The sequence below is a fragment of the Dipodomys merriami genome, unplaced genomic scaffold (assembly GCF_024711535.1).
Source record: "Dipodomys merriami isolate MVZ:Mamm:240054 unplaced genomic scaffold, mDipMer1.0.p SCAF_26, whole genome shotgun sequence".
Taxonomy (NCBI): domain Eukaryota; kingdom Metazoa; phylum Chordata; class Mammalia; order Rodentia; family Heteromyidae; genus Dipodomys; species Dipodomys merriami.
In genome coordinates this window covers 636,185-659,211 of record NW_027204048.1, presented here as the reverse complement: position 1 = coordinate 659,211, position 23,027 = coordinate 636,185, and the positions used below count along the sequence as shown (strand labels likewise).

The 23,027-nt window shown below is 40.8% G+C and overlaps 1 long non-coding RNA gene across 2 annotated transcripts in view; it reads left to right on the top strand.

Annotated features, from left to right (window-relative positions):
• The window catches only part of LOC138836809 (uncharacterized), a 39,276-nt gene extending 18,223 nt beyond the window's left edge, over nt 1-21,053 (top strand). Inside the window, exons 3-5 of one of the 2 annotated variants that reach the window (XR_011375065.1) lie at nt 12,365-12,595; nt 13,891-13,983; nt 20,904-21,053. This is a non-coding gene — a long non-coding RNA (uncharacterized lncRNA). Of the gene's footprint in view, nt 1-12,364; nt 12,596-13,890; nt 13,984-19,923; nt 20,071-20,903 lie in introns of those variants that run through there. The other variant, XR_011375064.1, reaches the window with a different exon arrangement.
• The last annotated feature ends 1,974 nt before the right edge of the window (nt 21,054-23,027 follow it).

The window sequence follows — 23,027 nt, the reverse complement described above, 5'->3', positions numbered from 1 at the left end:
TATTGTACAGAGGTTTCTTCACCATCCTCTGGCTTGCATAGTCTGACAAGTAGCCTAGTGTAATTTTTCTCTTTGAACATCAATAGGTAATGTGGTTTTCTCTGACTAGCTTCAAGATTTCCTATTGTCTTTATACCTAGGTTTGGTTTTAATTTGTTGGCTTTTTGGCATTTGTTTTTGGTGTTCTTTGAATTTGTGGTTTGATAAATTATTGGTTCTGAAGTTGGTGAATATACTGTTTTTTTCTACCAATCTCTTTGAACTCTGGGATTCCAATCATATATATTAGATACTTTAATATTGTTCCGGACTCCTTTGGTGCTGAATTTTTACCCCTTCATTCTCAATTGGGGTTATTTTTATTGCTTTAGTTTCAACCTCACTAATTTCCTTCTCAGATGGTAAAGCCTCCCGATGACCCAGACACAGCTAGTCATCTCTGTTAGTATAGATTTTAACACTAGCCTGCCATTTGAGTCTTCTTGTGCTTCATATCTCCCTTCTCTGTCTTTCTCTTTCTTCTCTTCATTTGATTTTGTGTATTTTTCACATTTTTTAATATTTTTTATTAGTCTTCATGAATATATTGCTTACCAAGAATTTCTTAACTGAAAGTCTGTTTTGTTTGGTTTCATTGTTTCTTGAAATTGTATTATTTTTACTCCTCTTCTTTATATAATTAAAAATTTTATTGCAAAGTATTTAATAGGAGTGAAGGCAAATACTTGTTTCTGCCTGGAAATGAATATTCTTTTTTTCTTCTGCTAAGCCTTTAATGTGGTGCCTTGATTTATTCCTAGCTTCAGGTTTGTTGTTACCATGGATACTCTCAGTGTCCTCTGATCTTGAGATTCTTAGAGTATTACCTCATGTTTAAGATGGGGCCTGCTCTGTTTGCTGGAGGGGCTTTATTAATACTTTCATGTCCTCATTTATTTAAATTTTATTTTATTGTAAAGATGCTGTATAGAGGAGTTACATTTACATGAGCAAGGTAATAAGTACATTTCTTGTTGAGCATTCTTTTTTGTTGTTGTTGGTCGTGGGGCTTGAACTCTGAGCTTGAGCACTATCCCTACACTCTTCAGCTCAAGGTGAGCACTATACCACTTGAGCCATGGCATCACTTCCGGTTTTCTAGTGGTTTATTGGAGATGAGAGTTTCACAGACTTTCCTGCTGGGGCTGGCTTTGAACCATGATCCTCAGATATCAGCCTACTCAGTAGCTAGGATTACAGGCATGAGCCACCGGCGCCTGACTTTGTTGAGCATTCTTACCCCCTCCTTTGTTTTTCTTTTTTTTGGGGGGGTCCGGCCGTGGGGCCTGAACTCTGGGTGTGGGCGCTGTCCCTCAGCTCTTCAGCTCAAGGCTAGCACTCTACCACTTGAGCCACAGTGCCACTTCCAGCTTTTTTTTTTCTGCTTATGTGGTGCTGCGGAATTGAACCCAGGGCCTCATGCAAGCAAGGCAAGTGCTCTACCACTAAGCCACCTTGCCAGCCCCTTTGTTTTTCTTCTACTATCCCTTCCCTTCCTCATATCTTCATTTTTAGGTCTTTTCTTTGCATGAATTTTTCAGAGGTAGCCTTTCTCTATGATCATCTCTTTCTGCTGTAAGTCACAATTCTACACTATTATCTGTTCAATGCTTGTTCAATTTGTTGGGATGTGGAGATGTGGTATGTTCTCTGCCATTCTGATTAAACTTCTGTTTTGGCCAGGCACTCTACCCGAACCTTAGCTAGGTGAATTTCTGGGTTTTTCTGTCTGGTCACCATTCCCACGAGACACCTGCTTTAAGACCTTTTAAAATATATGTTTTTAATTTCTTTAGGTAGTGTAAAAAGGAGTTGCCATTCAACAGAGCAGTGTATGAATACAGTGGCTCTTGATCAGTGTCACCCTCTTCCACATTCTCATCCCCCCTCCCATATCCCAATCCTTCCCTCACTTTTTAAAATCCTTAGGTTATATATTGGATTTTTCTCATTTAATTTATTTACCGTGCACTTTGATCTGTGTTATCCCTTCAACATCATCACTCCCTTCCACCAACCCCTTCCCCTACTTTGATCAGTCCTGTGGCATATGCAATGCATTTTTGCCTGCATTCTATTCATTTCCCCAGCTCATTCTTTTACTCATCTCCTTTTGACCCATCCCTTTGGAGATACCCATTTCCTAGTACTCATTTTGTTATGCTTTGACTTAGTCTTTCTAAAGAATTATCCTATTTGTGTTCTCCATTGATTCTGTTATACTACAGTTAACTCATTTTTTAAGGCTGTCTCTGAATTTATTTCTGGTATTACTGTTCTTAACCCCAACTGTGGCTTACAAAAAAAGTGAGTCAGTCAATATGCACATTACATCGTTTTTAATCTTCAAAACACTTTAAAAAGCAGTTGTGTAATTAACTGATATCTAATAACCTTAAGAATATTTACTAGCCCCTGTACTTACTTGTACTTGTTCTTCTAAAAAAGGATCTGAGGAGACTCCCATAGGTAAAATAAGAAGAAGAAGAAGAGGAGGAGGAGGAGGAGGAAGAGGAAGAGAAGAAGAAGAAGAAGAAGAAGAAGAAGAAGAAGAAGAAGAAGAAGAAGAAGAAGAAGAAGAACAAGAACAAGAACAAGAACAAGAACAAGAACAAGAACAAGAACAAGAACAAGAAAGAAAAAAGAAGAAGGAAGAAGAAGAAGAGGAGGAGGAGGAGGAGGAGGAGGAGGAGGAGGAGGAAGAAGAAGAACAAGACAAAGACGAAGACGAAGACGAAGACGACAAGGAAGAGTAAAATGTAAGAAGGGGGAGTGGTGAAACAGGAATCAAGTGTAGGAAAGGGGGCTAAGCCATTCAGCTGTTCCCAAAAGGGTACCCACCCCTCCCCTAGTTCTACCCAAAGCTGGCTCTGTGTCAGCACAGAGGTGGAAGATGAACACAGAAGAGTGTCCACCCACTCCAGCTTCTTGAAGAATGCAAAGATTGGGTTTTTATATTTTTTGCCCCAAATTTTATCATGTTTCCATGGAGACACTAGTTCCACTTTCCATTTTTCAGGATCACCATCTAGTTTTCCTAGATGTACTTTTGTTGTCAAAGTCCATATTCTTAACATCTTGTCCATCGTAAATCAGTTAACTCATTTATAACCACTTGAATGCCACCCAGTGTGCTTAATTCTAGATTTATGGGTACATTCTAGTTTCCACTGATGAGGGAAACCATGCAACCTGTGTTTCTCTGGGTCTACCTTACTTCACTTGAAGCCTCCAAGAAGCAAGAACCCAGGTAATAAATGTGCGAATGGTTTAAAGAGTGACTTCTCAGAAGAAGTAAATATGGGCAATAGAGATATGAAAAATATGTTCAACAATTCTGGCCATAAAGGAAATGCGAATCAAAACAACACTGCAATTTCACCTGACCAAAATTAAAATAGCCATTATCAAGAAAATTAATAAATGATGGCATGGATGTGGCCAAAAGGGAGCCTATTACACTGTCAGTAGGAATGTAAACTTGTTCAGCCACTCTGGAAAGAAATATGGAGGCTCCATAAAAGGCTAGACATGGAGCTTCCCTGTGACCCAGCAATTCCATTCCTGGACATTTATGCAATACACCACAGACAAAAAAACAACAAAACCACCACCACCACCATGTTTATTGCAACTTTGTTTACTATAGCCAAGATATGACATCATCCCAGATGCCCCTCAATGAACAAATGGATCGAGAAAATATGGTATATATACACAATGGAATTCTACTCATCCATCAGAAAGAATGGCATTGAACTATTCATTAAGAAATGGAAAGACTTAGAGAGATAATGTTAAGATTTCATTTTGTTCACCTGGCTTGTACCAGAGGCATATAGTTACAGAAGTCAATGCTTTACTCCTAATAGTTTTGAACTTTAGTCCCCTAAGATATCCATAAGAGGCAATAGTAGTTCATGTTTATAATCCCAGCTCTTCAAGAGACAGAGATGTAGAAGCCAGCCTGGGCCATTTTGAGGCCAGCCTAGGCAGAAAGTAAGATTTCCTCTCCAACCCCAATATCAACTTAAAGTCTAATAAAATGAATACCAGGAATCTGGTACATGAAGTGTGTGGGGAAAGGCCAAGGGGAAGGTGACAGATGAATGAAGAGAGGAAGAGAGAAAGGGGAAGAATGCAATCATAATATTCAATTCATAGTCTATGAAACTAAGAAAATTGAAAGGAGAGTTGATGTTGGGAGGAATGAGGAAGAATGATAAAATGTAATACTGGTTAAGATGCATAGTACTCATAAACAGACAGATTCAATTTTAACTCCTTTGTACAGCTATTAAAAGATAATAAAATTATATTTAAAAATGAAATATGTTAATAAAATTTTTCAAAGACCTTCATCTCAACCAATAACTGCTGAGAGTGGTGGTTCATATATGCAGGATGCATGAACAGGATGACAACAGTCCAGGCCACCCTGTGCATGAATGTAAAACTATATCTAAAAATTAACTAAAACAAAGAGGGCTACAGACATAGCTCAAGTAAAATATCTGCCTAGAATGGGCAAGACTTTTGAGTTAGACTCGAATTCTGCCCTCAAAAGTTTCCTGGAATCACAACTGACCTCTGGAATCAGCAGGCACTGACCTCTGTCACTTGCTGACACCCAGAGTGGCAGGAAACAAGTAAGTGTGAATTCCTCACTTAGTGCAAGCTCCAGGATCTTCATGTTCCCCTGTACTCCCCTGCTTGCCTACATTCTGCTTTTGCCCATTTATTTACAAATCTTTGGTGCAATTACTCATAATGGTATCTGGCAGGTCTCACATTTGGTAAGTATTCAATCCCCATTTCTCTTTGAAGGTGCATGCCTTTGTTTAAATCTTAGAGTATTTCATAGTTCCAGTGTCTCACCTCTATGAGAAGTTCAATGGAATAGTTGTGGGGATTTTTTTGGCATGCATGGGGCGTAAGTTCTGGGTCTGGGCACTGTTCCCGAGCTCTTTTTGTTCAAGGCTAGCACTCTACCACTTGAGCCAAAGTGCCAATTCTTGCTTTTTCTGAGTAGTTTATTGGAGATAAGAGTCTTACCAACTATCCTGCTGATTTTGAACTGTGATCCTTAGATCTCAGTCTCTTGAGGAGCTAGGGTTATAGATGTGAGCCCTGGCACCTGGCTCAAGAAGTTTTTGACTTGCGATTTGTCTGGGCATTTTTGTGCACATTTGGATTGATGTTACTTGTGGTTTTCTTCTAGCTGGAAAACCTGGGCAAAGATTTCACTTACTTGGGTGAGAATTGCTTTGATACGTTTATTAATCACAGAATAGGGTCTGGGAAAGCAAATTCCCAGCCCTGAGTTGTGGTTTCCTTTTTCTCCATGGTTCTCTAGTAATTTACCTGCACATGGTCTCTCCAGGGTGACTTCACTCTTGTCCTGTGAGTCTTCTGTCCACAAGAATGCTTCTCACCTGAAGTGCTCTATCTCTCTCCTAGTCCATGAATGTTAACACACTGCTCCCTGTGTAAGATGCACATTGAACAATACCCTCATAGGCCTGGGACTACCTGTGTAACATTCAGAACTGCAAGGTCCATATCCTTCTAATACAATAGACCTATTCCAGAATCAACTAAATATCTGAAAAAGATTTAATAGACAGGATCATCAGAATTTTGCAAGAATAAATGAAAACATCACATTGCATTAGTGTAATTGGTTGGTTGTGTCTGTCTCCAGTACAAATTTATGAGCAAGGACCTGGGTTTATACTGCCTATAGGGGTATAGCAGAATTCAATAATTATCATTTTATAAGGACAGAAATCAAAAGATGAGGCATAGAATGGCATGTGCTACTTCAGGAGAGGAAAAGAGAGAAAAGAATGATGAATAGAAGAGAGAATCACAAGAAGAGCCCAGAGTCAGTTTATCACCAGTCCCCAGTCAACTGAGGAATGATATTTATTGGTACACCTGGCAGAGTTCTGCAAAAGCACTTCTTTTTTATTTTTTAATAAAATTTTATTGTGGGGGCTGGGAAGGTGGCTCAGTGGTAGAGCACTTGCCTTGCATGCTCGAGGCCCTGGGTTCGATTCCTCAGCACCACATAAGCAAAAAGAAAAAAGCCGGAAGTGGCGCTGTGGCTCAAGTGGTAGAGCACTAGCCTTGAGCTGAAGAGCTGAGGGACAGTGCCCAGGCCCAGAGTTCAGGCCCCACGACCGGACTCAAAAAAAATTTTATTGTGAAAATACTGTACAGAAGGGTTACAGTTACATGAGCAAGGTAATTATGTTTCTTATTAAGCATTGTTGCCTCCTCCTTTGTGTTTCCCATACCATCCCTTCCCTCCCACTTCCACAACTATACTCACTCACCCCACACCCCCATCTACCCCACTCCTTCCCCACTCTGCCAAAATTATAAAGTTTGTTTCTCAACATAATGTCTTCTACATCTCATTGTTGCAATGGGTCAACCTGTATCCCTATTTAAACATTTTGTTTTTTCCCTTCCCATCCCAAAATTATATCAGCATTAAACACAGTGAAAACAGGGGTTATAGTGTGGGAGAGGGAAATACAAAGCAACAACAACAAAATCACATGGTACCTTATAAATATGTTACAAAAAAAATAGAAAACATCACTTACATCGATGTCTTGGGGTTCATTTCGCTTAATGTCATCTTACCTGGTAATATGTATATAGCTTTCTACCTTTCCTACTTGTCCCAGAAATATACTAGATATTGCAAATAAGAGAAACAATGGGACCTATGTTTCTTTGGGCCTGGCTTACTTCACTTATTGTAATTTCTTCTAAGTCTTTCCATTTCCTAACAAATGGGGCGATGTCATTCTTTCTGATGGAGACATAGAATGCCACTGTGTGTGTGTGTGTGTGTGTGTGTATCACATTTTCTTAATCCATTCATATACTGAGGGGCATCTGGGTTAGTTCCATATCTTAGCTATGGAAATAATGCTGCAGTAAACATAGTTGTGCTGGTAGCTTTAGTATGGTCTTGCTTGTGATCATTTGGGTAAATGCCCAAAAATGGGATTGCTGGGTCATAGGGGAGCTCTATGTGGAGTCTTTTGAGGAACCTCCATACTACTTTCCAAAGTGGTTGAACAAGTTTACACTCCCACCAACAATGGAGTAAGGTTCCCTTCTTTCCACATCCCTTCCAGCATCTGTTGTTATTAGAGTTCTTGATTATAACCATTCTAACTGGGGTGAGGTAGAATCTCAATGTTGTTTTGACTTGCATTTCTTTTATGGCTAGGGAGGTGGGACATTTCTTCATGTGTCTATTGGTCATCCTTCCTTCTTCTTCAGAGAAGTTTCTCTTTAAGTCTTTAGCCCACTTATTTATTGGGCAGTTTTTTCTTTGAGGATTTGTTGTTGGGGGATTTAATTTTTTGAGTTCCAAGTATATTTTAGATATGAGAACCTTGTCCATTGTATGGCTAGTGAAGATCTTCTCCCAATCTGTGGGCTTTCTACTGATCTTGCTAGCTATGCCCTTTGCCATGCAGATGCTCTGCATCTTCATGCAATCCCATTTGTTCAACCTTTCTTTGATTTGTTGTGTTTCTGGGTCTCTATTAAGAAAATTTCGGCCTGTGCCAAGGAGACCTAGGGTTTTTCCTATTCCTTCCTGTAATGTTTTCAGGGTGTCTGCTTTGACTTCCAGATCTTTATCCATTTGGAGTTGATTCTGGTGCAGGGTGATATGTAAGGATCTAGCTTTAGTTTTCTACAGGTAATTAACCAATTTTGCCAGCACCCTTTACTGAAGTGGATGTCTTTCTTCCATTCTATTTTCTTTTCATGGTAAAGCTAGACTTTTTAATATTATTTCACTTTTATTATTGAAACCTGGACATCAAAATATTACCTGTTCAATACTTTAAAGATTTATTTTTTATTGTGAAAATACCATACAGAGGGGTTACAATTACATAGGCAAGATAATGAGTACATTTCTTATCAAGCATTGTTGCCTCCTCTTTTGTTTCCTCTTCACATCCCTTTCCATCTCCCACCCTTCCCCACCTCAACCCCCACCCCCACCCACTCTGGCCAAAGTTGTAAAGTTCATTTTTCAACATAATGACTTGTACATCTCATTGTTGCAATGGGCCCACCTGTATCCCTATTTAAACGATTTGTTTTTGCCCTTCCCCTCCACAAATTATACCAACATCAAATACAGTGAACGCAGGGGTTATGCCGTGGGGGAGGGACACACAAACCAACAAAAAATCATCTTATTAATATGTTAGAAACAATTGCAAGAAAGAAAAAACATTCGAATACTTATCTTGGAGTTCATTTCACCTAACATCAACTTATCTGACCTTTTCTGCTTCTCTCAGACATATACTAGTTATTGCAAATAAGGGAAACCATGGGACCTGTTTCATTCTATTTTTTTTATCTCCCTGACTGAAAATTAGGTGGCTATAGGTCTGTGGGTTCATTTCTGGGTCTTCAGTCTTGTTCCATTGGTCCTCAGGTCTGTTCTTGTGCCAATACCAAGCTGTTTTGATTACTATCGCTTTGTAGTAGAGTATGAAATTTGGTATTGATATTCCTCCAGCACTGTTCTTTATGTTAAGGATCGTTTTTACTATTGGGGTCTTTTATTGTTCCATATGAATTTTTGGATTGCCTCTTCTATTTCCTTGAAGAATGAGATTGGGATTCTGATAGGTATCACTGAATTTAATATTACCATTTTCACAATGTTGATCCTTCCAATCGAGGAGCATGAGAGGTTTTTCCAGTTTCTAAGTTCTGCTTTAATTTTCTTTCTTGGGTTTTTATAGATTTTGTCACAGAGGTCCTTCACCTCTTTTGTTAAGTTCACTTTATTTTTTGTGGGTCTATTACAAAAGGGGTTGCTTTCCTAATTTCAGCCGCACTCTTCTCATTATTGGCATACAGGAAAGCCATTGATTTCTGAGGGTTAATTTTATATCCTGCTACTTTGCTAAAGTTTCACATCAGCTTGAGTATCTTGGCAGTAGAGTCCATGGGGTTCTTTAAATACAAGATCATGTCATATGAAGAGAAGGAGAGTTTTACCTCCTCTTTCACAATTTGGATCCCCTTTATGTCTGCCTCTTGCCTTATTGCTGTATCTAGGGATTCTAATACTAGGTTGAAGAGGAGTAAAGAGAGTGGACATCCTTGTCTAGTTCCTAAATTTAAAGGAAATGGCTTTAACTTTTCACCATTAAGTATAATGCTGGCTGTAGGCTTGTCATACACTGCCTTTATTATATTGAAGAGTGTTCCCATGTATTCCTAGTTTTTCCAGAGTTTTCATAATAAAAGGGTGTTTGATCTTATCAAATGATTCTGCATCTGTTGAGATAATCATGTGATTCTTATCCTTGCTCTTGTTGATGTGATAAATTATATTAATTGATTTGCATATATTGAACCAGCTTTGCATTCCTGAAATGTATCCTGTTTGGTCATGGTGTTACCCTCTTCTTTATGATCAACCTGTAGGCTTATCTCTGCTTCTTTCTGCAAGTCAATGGTCAAGTCAACTATTTGAGTCAACTTTTCTGAACAATCCTACATCTTCTGTTGAATTCTGCAGTCTCTTAACATTCAAGAGAAATAGGCAAGCATACCTACCAGTAACTTAAGCATATTTCAATCTTGGTGACTCTGAGAGAATATGGCCATAGGTTTCTGTGACTGCTTTATAGTTCCTTTCTCTATAGGTGAATGGGAAAAAAAGAAATTTGCAAAATAAAATTTCCTAGACTTTAATAAAGTTCTATGGGGAAGTTTATTTGTCAAACATATTTTCACTGCAGAGAGGTTATATAGATAATTTCAAAACATTTCTCAAACATAATACCCTTTGATCTTCCCTAAAGCAAATCAGCCCACCTCCTAAAAGCCATCCCGACCCCTGAGCCCTTGCCTGCTTGGCTGGCCTCCCTTATTCTCTGGTCTCACAAGGAGGCACCTGCCACCAGGCTTAGCAATGACTCTTCCTTCTGTGTGGAAATTTCATCCCTGGATATTTGCCATCTCACTCCTCACCTCCTTCATTTTCTCAGGGAAATTTACCTTGACTAGCCTTTTACTTCCTCCTTCTACATGCATGCTGCTGGGCAATTCACCTTATCTTGCTCTTCTTCACTTTGTTTTGTAACAACAATCAGTTGTCCTGGATCTGCCTCCATCACAAGATGTAAGTACCACAAAGCAAGATCTGTGCCTGTGCTATTCACAGAATCCAGAATACTACCTCACTGTCATAGAGGTTCAATGTCTTTTGGATGGATGCATGAAGAGCACCTAAGACAAATTAGGCTGTGTCTAGGACCACAGGGGAAGGCAGAGCTTGTGGCACAAGGGTGACAGAGGTAAGAGTGAGTACTAGCAACTTCTTTACCTACTTCTTACAGATTCAGGTTATTTCTCCAAGCAGAATAAAAATGCACAGAAAGAAAAGGGCTACAGAAATAGATAAGGAGGGAGTAAGAGAAGATGAAAAGGAGAAGAATGACCTTAAACTTCCTAGCTAAGCTGGGAGCAGACTTTTACATTCTCCTTTTCCCTTGCTGAAATTGAAACCAACTGAAAGACATTGTTAAGGCCCAATAAAGCTGCATGATTTAAACAGATACTACTCCTTGTCAGCAAGTAACAAGGACTTTCTGGGGCACCATAACCTGTCTTCCAGTTGTTTGCATAGTAAAACCACTCCATCACCTCTGCTTCCAGTCCATTGGCAAAGACAGACTTGACTGTTTTTCCTCCTGCACATTGCATAATTTTTCCTGGGGCTTGAACTCAATACCTGGGCACGGTCCCTGAGCTTCTTTTTTGCCTGGGCACTGTCCCTGAGCTTCATTTTTGCTCAAGGCTAGTGCTTTACCGCTTGAACCACAGTATGACTTCCACTTTTTACTATTCATGTGGTATTAAGGAATTGAACCCAGGGCTTCATAATGCTAGGTGAGCACTCTACCACTAAGCCACTTGCCCAATGTAACAGTATCATTTAAAACTGATTAGGCATTTTTCCCAGAGAAAGCTTTTGTTCCCGTAAACACCTGTACATAAGCTTTCTGAATCATTTTATTCCTGTGATAGTCATAAAATACATTTATACCATGGACAACTACTCAGAAATATTAAAATTCTTAATACAACAAAACTTGGTCTGGAAGGACTTAGGCTGTGTAAAATTTCTTAACAAGTAATCAATATGTAATTCCATCTGTACTTCTTGAAGTGACAAGCTTTCAGAGGAATATGAGTAGTTGCTTGCTAGGGGTCAGAAGAAGTGTAGGAAGTGGCTGGGCTAAAAGAAAGGATAGTGTAGAAATCTATGTGATTAAATTGTCTGGCATGTAGCTTGCAGTTATGATCATGATAATCTATGCCTTTCCTCCCTATAAATAGTTCCACTCTTTGCAGATTCAGCCACCTGCTAATTAGAAATACTTGGAAAAAATTTTATCTGTACTCAACTTGTACAGAAATTGTGTGTGTGTGTGTGTTCCCCCAAATAATATAAACATATGCCTAACAATTACACTGTATTATGCATTATAAATAGTATCAAGAAAACTAAACTATATGAAAGAACTCAACACTGGTTGCTTACATCTAAAATCTTAGCTACTCTGGAGACATTAGTGGCAGTGTTGATGTGTGAGGCTGCCTAAGGCAAAAAAGACTTGAGACCTTATGTTTTCTTCCTTCTCTTTTTTCTTTTCTATTTTGGTCTAAGACCAGGACTTGCACTCAGTACCTATTTATTTCACTCATTGGCTGGCACTCTACCAACTGAGCCATGCCTCCAACCTCTTGAGAACCTATCTCAAAAAGAACTACCAGAGAGGACTGGAGTTGTAGTTCAAATGGTAGAGCACCAGCCCAGCAAGGATGAGGCCAGAGCTCAAAGCCCAGAACCACCCTCCTACCACCAAAAAACCATATGAAAGGTTGTACATAGGTTATATGCAAATATGACATATCATCAGAGGGTCCTAGCTGTTTCCTGCAGATACCAAGGTATAACTGTATTTGGGATAAAATTTTATCTATCTAATTAATGTATACAGTAATGAGTTCATGTACAACTGTTGAAATCTGAAGACTGGTGGATTCTGCCACAATGAATTATGCTTCAGTTATGCAAGTTGTTAGTAGGAGAACCTGGGGAAAGATCTGTTGGATCTTGTCTGTATTAATTTACTAATGTTCCTGCCTGTGACTCTGTGAAAGTATCAAAAGTTTTAGACTAATAATTTATACCAGAAAAGCTGACATCAATCACTTTTTTCCCCTTGGGCTGTTCTTTGACCAGGTGATTTGCTAATCATGTCAGATAAAGTTGATCCTGAGACTCCGGTGATAACTGATAAGCAAGTCCTGTCCTTGAATATGGAAAATGTGAGTCAGTGGAGAATTCTGAGTCAGTGAAGAATGCTGAGTCTGTTGACCAACATGCCACCAAGAGAATCAGTAGGAACTTATAGTGTGCACTCAGATGTTGAATCTTTCAGGACCCTGAGACTTCAAACTTCTCCCTGTTCAGGTATCACAGACTGCCACTGACTTTACTCTAAAATACTGGGATTTAAAAATATTGGTGTTAACCTGGTACCCCTAGCTCACACCTGTAATCCTAGCTACTGAGGGTGCTTAGGTCCAGAGTGACTGCAGATTCCATCTCCAACCAAATGCCAGCAAAATACCAGACTAGAGGTGTGGCTCAAGTGGTAAGTGCCAGCCATGAGCAAGCAAGCTAAACATGTGTGAGACCCTGGTACTGAAATAAAAGGTGGGGTTAAGAGACTGAAGCTCATTACTAATATAGGATTGTACTTTTCTTGTTTTCACAACCATAAATAATATTTTCTCAGTTCTATAAATGCCTCCAGCAGTAATTACCTTTGCTGCATGGTGCTTATATAATGAAAATATGCAACTGTCAGTCAAGCAGTGTATTAAGCAAATCCTATTTGGTTCCCCATACTTTGGCTAGTAATTAGATAACTTATATATATTATACTCTGGCTCTCTAATTTTTTCACACTTTGTTGTGTCTTCCTCTTCCTCTCCCCCCATTTACTGGGACAATAGTAAACTGTTTCCAAAGATGTACCCCAGATTAGATGGGGATATTGGGACAGCTGGGGCAAGCCCTTGTTCTCCTCAGCCTCAGCTACAGTAGCCATTGTGGGTAAGGTCATCAATCATTTCATTACTGTCTGTGTGCATTTTACAGATTTGTGTTACAAAGAACTTTGTTAATAATTCCCTCTTCCACATTTATTCAAGGGATTTATTGTTTGATGACAAACATGGTGAGCTGATAGACACCACGACTAGAATTGTTAGCAATTTTTTTACTAAAATGAAGTCTAGGAAATGTTATAAATGTCTGGGTTTTTGGTTTTGTTTTTGGGCTTTGTTTTTTTTTTTTTTGTCAGTCATAGGGCCTAAACTCTGAGCCTGGGAACTGTGCTTCAGCTCTTCAGCTCAAGGCTAGCACTCTATCAATTAAGCCACAGTGCCACTTTGGCTTTATCTGCTTATGTGGTGCTGAGGAATTGAATCCAGGGCTTCATGCATGCAAGGCAAACACACTACCACTGAGCCACCTTCCCAGCCAAAATGTCTGTTTTTTAGTGATGATAGATCAGGTTTTTAAAAAAAATAATGTTAAATTTAAAAAGTAGTCCCAAGAATTAATTGCCCTAATTATAAAAATAACGTATCTTATAGCCATCATAATTTTAGACATACACACTTTGATGTTTCATTTTTGAAATTTAATTTGTTTAGTTTGGGTAACAAAGAGCAATGAATTGTGATTTTTTTCTTTAGGACAAGATATTTCAAATGTCATTGAAAAGGCAGAGACTTCCCTTGGCATCCCTAGTCCCAGTGAAATTTCAGACAAAGTCAAGCATGCAGGAGGTCAGTATATGGAAATATTAAATCCTAGAATACTTTGGATTCAGTAGCTATCTATTGACCATATGATACTAAAGACATCCAGACATACTAGAGCTGTGGTGTAATACATTGAAAATCCAGCTTGCCAATTCAAGATCTGTGTCTTGTAACTTATGTCTCTACTCTGCATCTGATTTAATTTCAAAGGACCGCTAGACATTGAAACTATATGGCCATATTTATCGAATATGAGATTTGATTAGCACTTTCTTTGGTAACTAGTGATAGCTGATTTAAAATCTTCCAGGACAAAAATATTTTAGGGTAAGTTATTTTATAAATGTATTTAGGGTAATTTTTTTGCCTTTTGTTTTGTTTTGATACTGGGCCTTGAACCTAGAATGTTGCACTTGCTAGGCACGTGCTTTGCCAAAGAGCTGAGCTACATTCTTGCATTCTAGCTCTCTCTCCCCCCCCTCTCTCTTTTGCATTTGGGTTTTTATGAAGGTGAAGGTATAGTCTTGGAAGTTTGTCTTGACCAAAAGGAAACCTGCACTTCCTTAAACCATATAGAAAAGTTTTGAAGACCATGTTTGTTTTCTTCAACTCTCAGGGACCTTATAGCCTCTCGTTTAATACTCTGTGTTCAGCTCTATCATTTTTCTCTGGAAGCAAACTGCTTGCTTCTTCTCTCTCTCCCTCCCTCTTGCTCATTCTCCCCCTCTCTCTTTCTTCCTCTTTTAATTTGAACTCCTGTGCAATGCCATCACTCTGATTAATCTCCAGTATTTCCCCACTGAAAATACATCTAAGAACTAAGTGTTAATAGGGAAAAATCAGGCAAAATTGTAACCAAAAATCCCAAATGAACATCCCCCCAACTGCCAATCCTAGGAGGTACTCCTATGTATTCACTTTTTCCCTCAGATGTCACATTTTATCATTTATTTTATATTTTTAATTATTTTTAAAAAATAGTTGTGGGGCTTGCACTCTGGGCCTGGGCGCTGTCCCTCAGCTTTTCAGCTCAAGGCTAGCACTTTACCACTTGAGCCACAGCACCACTTCTGGATTTTTCTGCTTATGTGGTGCTGAGGAATCAAACCCAGGGCCTCATGCATGCAAGAAAAACACTATACCATTGAGCCACTTCCCAGCCCTTAATTGTATTTTAAATGTATTTTTAGTATTTTTTTCTTCAAGTAGTTGTACAAGGGAGTTACACTCAACAAAGCTGTTTATGAATACAGTGCATTTTGATTCATTTTGTCCCTTTCAACATTTATTAAGATGACATTTTTTCTCATATTGTTATCCTCACTTAATGACATTGTCTTAGAACTATTGAAAAGTATTAGATAAGACTGGTATCTATCTGCTCATACATCCTCTCTCTTCTGTCCTTTTATGATGGAAAAATTGTTCGCAGTTCTTAACCAAGGATGCCCCTCAGCATCCCATTTGGTGTGCTTGTGTACCATTCCTGTGAGGCACGAGAGGAAGGTTTCTGTGCTTCCAGTGACAGTATTTATCATGTGCCCCCATGTGTTGTGCCACAGGTAGGTTAGCTGTCTTTCTCTCCTTTGAAATTTCTGTCTTGGGTATCATGCATTTGACCTTTCCTCTGCTTGGAATAGTGTCATTGTAAGACAGTACAGATGTTACCCATCATCCCTTCAGAGAAGCTTTCTATGACCATTCTAACTCCAATAGGCTTCTTTATTATTCTTCTAGAGGTGCTATAACAAAGTACAATCTACAGAGTATCTGGACAACCAAAATAAATTATCTCATATACCTGGAAGCCAAAATTGTGTGTGGATGTAGAGTGAGTTCCATTTTGAACTCAACTGCTCTCTTACCTAGTAATCCATGGGTATAAATTTCAGAAAGTGTTCTCTCAAATGCAGCATTAGTACCAGGAACATGTCAGAAGCACTTTTCATAATGGGAACCAGAGAAATAGAAAAATGAGAAAGAGTGACAATGTTTAGGACCAAAGTTAATCCTACTCAATAAAGCAATAGGAAGCTCCGAGCTGCTGTGTGCTCTATAATCTAGGTACTTTGGAGGATCATGGTTTTCAGAGGGGCTGAATCTTACACTCTGAAGTGTGGTAAATATAAATTTGTTGTCAAGAGAGTCTCCATTAATGTTTCTTTTAGGTTGTAAATACCAAGTTGACAGCATTTCACCCATTATGGGCAAGGAAAAGAATCTACTAGGCAGGGAAGCAGGCAGTCTAAACAAACTGATCCACATCCATGTCCCCATCACCTCCATAAGCCAGTATGCCTTTACTATTCAGGCAGATCTGTGAGAGATGTGCATGGGGAGGAGGACACAGTATTTGTGGGAAGGTGACCATAGCCAATTTTAGAACAGAAGGGCTCTTAGCCACTTTGTTAGTGAGAAGTGGAAACTGGGACTGCAAGGGGTAGGGGTGTTAGGCAGAGAGGTCCAGTGTCCCAGCCAAGGCCTCTTGGGGGAAAAAGCAACCCACCAACTTTAGCTTGAGGCAGCACTGGCCTCTAGACAGAGGCTAGAGAAACAACTGAGAAGATTCTGTTTCCTATGTGGTTTAGATCCAGGAAGGATAAAGGACTCCAAGATACCCTTTGGGACTAGTTTGTGAACAAGCTTAGGGTGCCTGGGAACAAGTATGACAAAAATGTAAGCAGTAAACTGTTAGGATGGATATCCAAGGGATGTCAAAGGGCAAAGTTCCAGGGCACAGGTCTGAGATGTTAGGGAGGTTAAAGCAGCAGCTAACATTGCTGATTAGAGAGGGCAAAACTCTGCCAAGGAAGACTTCTCTAAGCCAGTAAGCATCCTTCTAGTGTTGCCTAGCAGAAAGACAACTTCAGGTTGCTTGTGTGGTACTACACTGCATAGTATGAGTCCAGGAGTCAGATGTGGCATTTTATTTTATTTATTTTATTTTTATCAGTCCTGGAACACATTTTTTTGCTCAAAGCTAGCACTCTACCACTTGAATAACAGAGCTACTTCTGGCTTTTTGAGTTTATATGGTACTGAGGAATCAAACCCAGGGCTTCATGCATGCTAGGCAAGCATTCTACCATTAAGCCACATTCCCATCCAGATGAGGGTACTTTAAAATGCAGCACTTATCCAGAAGGAGGATGGTATTAAGCCACACCTGCTTTAGTGCAAATGAATTTGATCTACTTCACTTTGGTCACCTCCTAAGGATGTAGAGATACAAATTGGAATGAGTAAAGGGATTTATAAAAAAAAAAAAAAAGTAGGAGGTGCAGCCAAGGCAGGATAAATGAGGGCCTGGGAAGCAAATGGAAAGTGGAAATTTAAAAAAAAAATACCAAGAGGAACGGGAGGTGGAGCAGGTGGCCCATCACCATCCACTGAGGCAAGGCTTGGTTAAACTAGGTTAAATTCATGTCGGAATAGCCAGGTTGGGAGTCCTTGAATGACTCTGCTCCCTCACAAAATTTCTAGTCCCAAGGTAAACTATTACAAGTAAATGAAGGGCCTGGGAAGGTAGCTCGGTGCTAGAGTGCTTGCTTGGAATGCATGAAGCCCTGCATTCAATTCCTCAGAACCACATCAACAGAAAAAGCCAGAAGTGGCACTATGACTCAAGTGGTAGAGTGCTAGCCTTGAGTAAAATAAGCTCAGGGACAGTGCCCAGGCCCTGAGTTCAAGCTCCAGGTCTGGCAAAAAATAAAAAGTAGATGAAAATGGCTTACTTAACCCAAAGGCCTAGAGTAAAACCAAAGATCCCTGCAGAGTCCTTCTGCAAATTTGGGAAGTGAAGAAATCCTCTGGTTTAACATTGCTCAACCTGGATAACCATCTTCAGAGTCAAACAGACTCTTTTTATTCTGAGCTTAGCCACTGGGTCAACTTCCTTGGCAATCTTGGCGGAGGCCCTAAATTCCTCGAAAGACCTCAAGTTCCTCATCTACATATCATAAATCCTTCCTGAATAGGTTGTTGGGAAGTCTTAATAAGACAATAAAGGTGAATATTTTAACATAAAACAAATGCAAAAGATAACTTAGTTACATGCATCATCATCATCATGAACATTGTCTTCATCATCATCATCATTATCATCAAGGCCAGCATGATCACCTGACATGATTTTAGAACTCCTGGCAGTTTCATTAAAATAATGTGAATGAAATTTTTTTTTGGATCCGGTCATGGGGCCTGAACTCTGGGCCTGGGCGGTGTCCCTCAGCTCTTCAGCTCAAGGCTAGCGCTCTACCACTTGAGCAACAGCACCACTTCCAGCTTTTTTTTCTGCTTATGGTGCGGCGGAATTTAACCCAGGGCCTCATGCATGCAAGGCAAGCGCTCTACCACTGAGCCACCTTCCCAGCCCCTGAAATAGATTTTAAAGTTAACCCATCCTCATTTCAAGTATGAGTTCTAATGAAGACCAGGTGTTGGACCTGAGGCACATTGTTTATTTTAAGATTCAATTCCTTCATCTGTTAAAGGGAATCATAAAATAGACTACCTTGGAATGAATCAAGAAAATTACATATGTGTATATATATATATATATATACATATATACACAGATATATGTATACACATATGAATATATACATATTTACATATTTACATAGTATATACAATGTAATTGTACTCATCCATTCATAATAGTGGAATCCATTTATTAGAATGGTTTGCCAGCTGAGTGACAGTGGTTCATTGTAATCCTAGCTGCTCAGGAGGCTGAAATCTGAGAATCATTCTTCAACACTAGCCAGGGAAGCCATGAGACTTTTATCTCCAGTTAATCACCAGAAAGCCACAAGTGATGCTGTGGCTCAAGTGGCAGAAAGCTAGCCTTGAGCAAAAAAGCTCAAGGACAGCACCTAAGCCCTGAGTTCAAGCCCCAAGACCAGTACACACACACACACACACACACACACACACACACACACACACACACACACACACACACACACACACACACACACACACACACACACACACACACACACACCTCACATAAAATACAAAGAATGACTATCCATAAAGATAATATATTGTTTGTGAGGAAATGACGGATATCATGTTAAATGAAGTTAAGTCAGGCTCGGAGAGACAAAGAGCACATGTTCCCACATAAGTATATATTAACATATATGAAAACATATTATAGTGACATATGCATGTATGCAGAATCGTAAAATGGTATACACAGGGTTGGATTCCTATGGTATAATGCCTTTGAACAATTACCTGACAGTTTCACAAAATTAATACCAGAAAGCTGAAACACTTTTTTTTCCTGAGGAGAGTGAGGCTCAAGGAGATGGAGGGCAGATGAATGGTGGAGGAACTGAAATCATAATACACAGTTTACACATGTGAAAATAGAAACAGTAACTTGAGGGGAGGGGTGGGCTTGGAGAGTTGGAGGAGAATGATGGAAGGGATGACATCGGTCACGATGTACAGGGGCTGGGAATGTGGCTTAGAGGTATAGTGCTTGCCTAGCATGCATGAGGATCTAGGTTCAATTCCTCAGCACCACATAAACAAGAAATAATAATAATGATGATATAAATAGTGCAGCTACTTAAAGATAATTTTTGTTTTAAAGGCAAATCTAAGTTTTTAATTGTGAAAATCAATTGAGCATCTATCTGTTTATCTATCATCTGTCTATATATTCTATCTATATCTATTATCTATAACCCATCCATCTGTCCATCATTCTCTCTCTCTCTCTCCTCTCTCTCTCTCTCTCTCTCTCTCTCTCTCTCTCTCTCTCTTACTTTATTGGTGGTACAGAGGCTTGAACTGAAGACCTTGTACTTGATAGGCAGGCACTCTATGTTGAGCCATGTCCCCTGATCCTGTGGCTTTTAGTTTGTTTTTTGGGGGAAGGGGGTGCTCACACTTCTGTCTCGGCTAACCTTGGATCTTGGACCTTCTTCTACCTCTACTTCTCAGTTGGCTGTGATTACAGGAGTGTACTAACATGTTCTGCTGGTAGAGTCTCTTCGTGTAGGATGCATCCAATCCTTCCATGGCTCTGTCTGGACAAAGAGGCTTTTTCAGCATGGAAGAAACACAGAGAGGAGATGAAGATGAGCCCTGTGGAAGGCAATTGAAGGGGAGGTGGGCGGGGTGGTGGCAGTTCCAGGGGCTGGAAGGGAGCAGTGTGCTGTGGTCCTGTGTGAGCCGAGGCAAAGTATCAGAGCAGTAATGATGGATGGGCAGGTGGAACCGAGATCTTTGAGAAGAGAAAGAGAGGGGGGATGGAGGAGTGGGGGAGGAGAAGGGGAAGGGGAGGGAGGGAAGGGAAAGGGAAGGAAGGGAAAGGAGGAGAGGGGAGGGGTGAAGATGGCTGGGGGGCAGACTGACTGACAGACCACGGGATCTGGCATTTCTCACACAGATCCTTGTTCCCATTTCTGGTGTAGACAGCATTGCGAGATGACATTCTGTGATGCTTTGTATACAATAAAACTTCAATTAACCAATTGCTCAGAGGGGTGGTGTTGTTAATTGAATTATCTGATTAACTGAAAATTAATTAGCCAGAAATCCTTTGTCATTCCAAGGCATGCTGTAAACAGTCTAACCTCTCTCTCTTTCTCTCTTTCCCTCCCTTCCTCCCTTTTTCCCTCCCTCCTTCCTTCTCCCTCCCACATAAGCCACACTCCCAGTCCATTTTGCTGTAGTTATTTACTTTTCAGGAGGGATCTCCTGTTTTTTCCCAGACTGGCCTCAGGTGGATTCTCCTTCCTTTGCACAGCTGGGTGTGCATGTGTGTCAGCTGCACCTGACTTGTTCATTAAGAGCAAGGTCTCCCTAACTTTTTTGCCTGGAAAGCCCTAGGGAACTTCATTCCTCCTGCTCATTTTCTCTGGAGAAGCTGGGATTACAGGTGTAAGCCACCACATTTGACCAGACTTTTTTCGTTACAGCTCACCTTCTTCATCTGAAAAATGTACTACCACTTACCCTGCAAAGGTGCTGGGGACCAGAAACGAGTCCTACCTGAGTTGTGTAGCTTGATTACTAAATCAACATGGCCCACGGGCCTCTTAAAGGAACCAGGATGAAATATGATAAAGACAGAGCAGAGCGATTTCCAGTGTAAGGTATTATCTCTGACATTTCCATAAATAAATAATCCATCATCTGCCCATCTGTCTGTCTGTCTTCTGTTTTTGTGAGCCAGGGTCTTACTGTAGAACCCAGGGCACTCTGTAACTTCAGTGGTGGGATTACAGGTGTGTACCACCAGGCTCAGCTTTCAGTCTTGACATGCATTTTATTTTCTTATTCTTTTGTTCATCTTTATAGATCATGTTTCAGCAAATGTGTATTTGCTAACTTTGCCTTCTTTCTTTCTCTCTCTCTCTCTCTCCTCTCTCTCTAACATTTGAACATCTGGCAGAAGGAAGCACAGAGATCCAGAGAGCTTTTCTCTCTATTCTGACGCCCACCATCAAGCCTTGGTTTGGCCAAATGGCCAGCTGCAGTTGCCATTAGAAAGAGTAGTTCATTTTTTTTGGTCTATTGCTTCTACTTAGCAAGTGAATAATGGATGAGTTGGGTCAAATTCACTTGGAACGAGAGAGCCTGCTGGCCAGAGGCCTCCCTGGGAAGGAGGCCTGGATCTTGTACACTCAAGGAAGTCTAGCAGCAAGGCAGAACCGAGTAGCACACACACTTAGACCCCACTGATACCTGGGACCAACTGTGTGTGGAGGGTGCAGCTCTGTGGTAGGCGTGTGACCAATGGGGCTCTGGGGAGTGCTTTTCCTTCTAAACACGTTGGAAAGCCAGAGACTTTTCCCTCCCTGCAGAGTTCATGGGAAACATCAGTCACGTTGATTGTCTCCGCTGTCAGAGCCATCTATTAAAAATCTAATATGAGTGTTGCTTTTTTTAAAAAACCAATTAAATCTTTGACTGCAACCCTTGTCTGATTCCATGCTCAGAACTGTCAGAACAAGCCAAGGAATCTCCCTCAGCGCGAAACCCTGATGTGAGAGAACCTTCTAGTCCCTTCTCAGCTCTCCCCCATGCTGCAGCCAGCCTGGACACTAGGTTTATCACAACGATTTGTGATGTGTCAAACGAGACCCTGGTGCCTTTCCTCAGGCTCCCGCGTTGCCGACTCAGGGGGCCAGAGCCACATGACCATTGGCTTCTGGGGTTCCTCCTGCGAGGCCTCCAGTCTGAGCATTAAAAACCAAGCAGGACAAAGCTTCCAGTCTGAATTGCTCACTGAGCCAGGTGGCCTTTGGTAAACTCACCAAAGTCCCTGGGGTGTGGTGTGGCATGGTGTAGTCTGTCTTCCCTGCCTAGGCTGGCCGTGTGCCCTGGGCCAGTGTGGAGCTGCCAGGAAGACACTTGGCCTCCTTCTCCTCATCTCTATCACCCCTGACATTCTTCTTCTTCTCTGCCACCTGTAGTCCCAGCTACTCAAGAAACTGAGGTCCGAGGATTGAGGTTTAACGCAAGCCAGGCCATAAAAGTTCATGAGACTCTCAGCTCCAATTAATCAGCAAAAAGCCAGAAAGGGAGGCAGTTGTGCTTAAGAACCACCTTTCTTCTTTTTGGTTGATCCTGGAGCTTTGTGTTTTTTGGCTCAAGGCTGGTGCTCTACCATTTGAGCCACAGCTCCCTGGCCCTTCAACCATGTGAGGAGAGCACTAGAAGGCTCCATCTATGAAGCAGGAAGCCTGTCCCTCACTTGACCTCCATCCTCACCATCTGAGACCTCCAGCCTCCAGGCTCAGAATGGAGACTCCATCCAGACACAGCATCACGATCAGAGCACTGTCCTCTGAGTTATTACTGAGTCACTCCACAGACGGACTGCATGCTTCCAGCCTCCCATTTGTTCCACTTCTTCACCTTGCTTGTCTTCATAACAGCCATGTGCTCAGTTGCCTCCTTCCTGCCAAGACAGACTCAAGGCCGCACGCCAGGGTACGATCCTCTCAGCCCCTTGCTCAGGCTCTGCATTCTGAGAGGCCATTCTTTACCAGCCCCATGTCCTAGCCCCTTTGTCAGCTTTCTCCTCCATCCTCCTG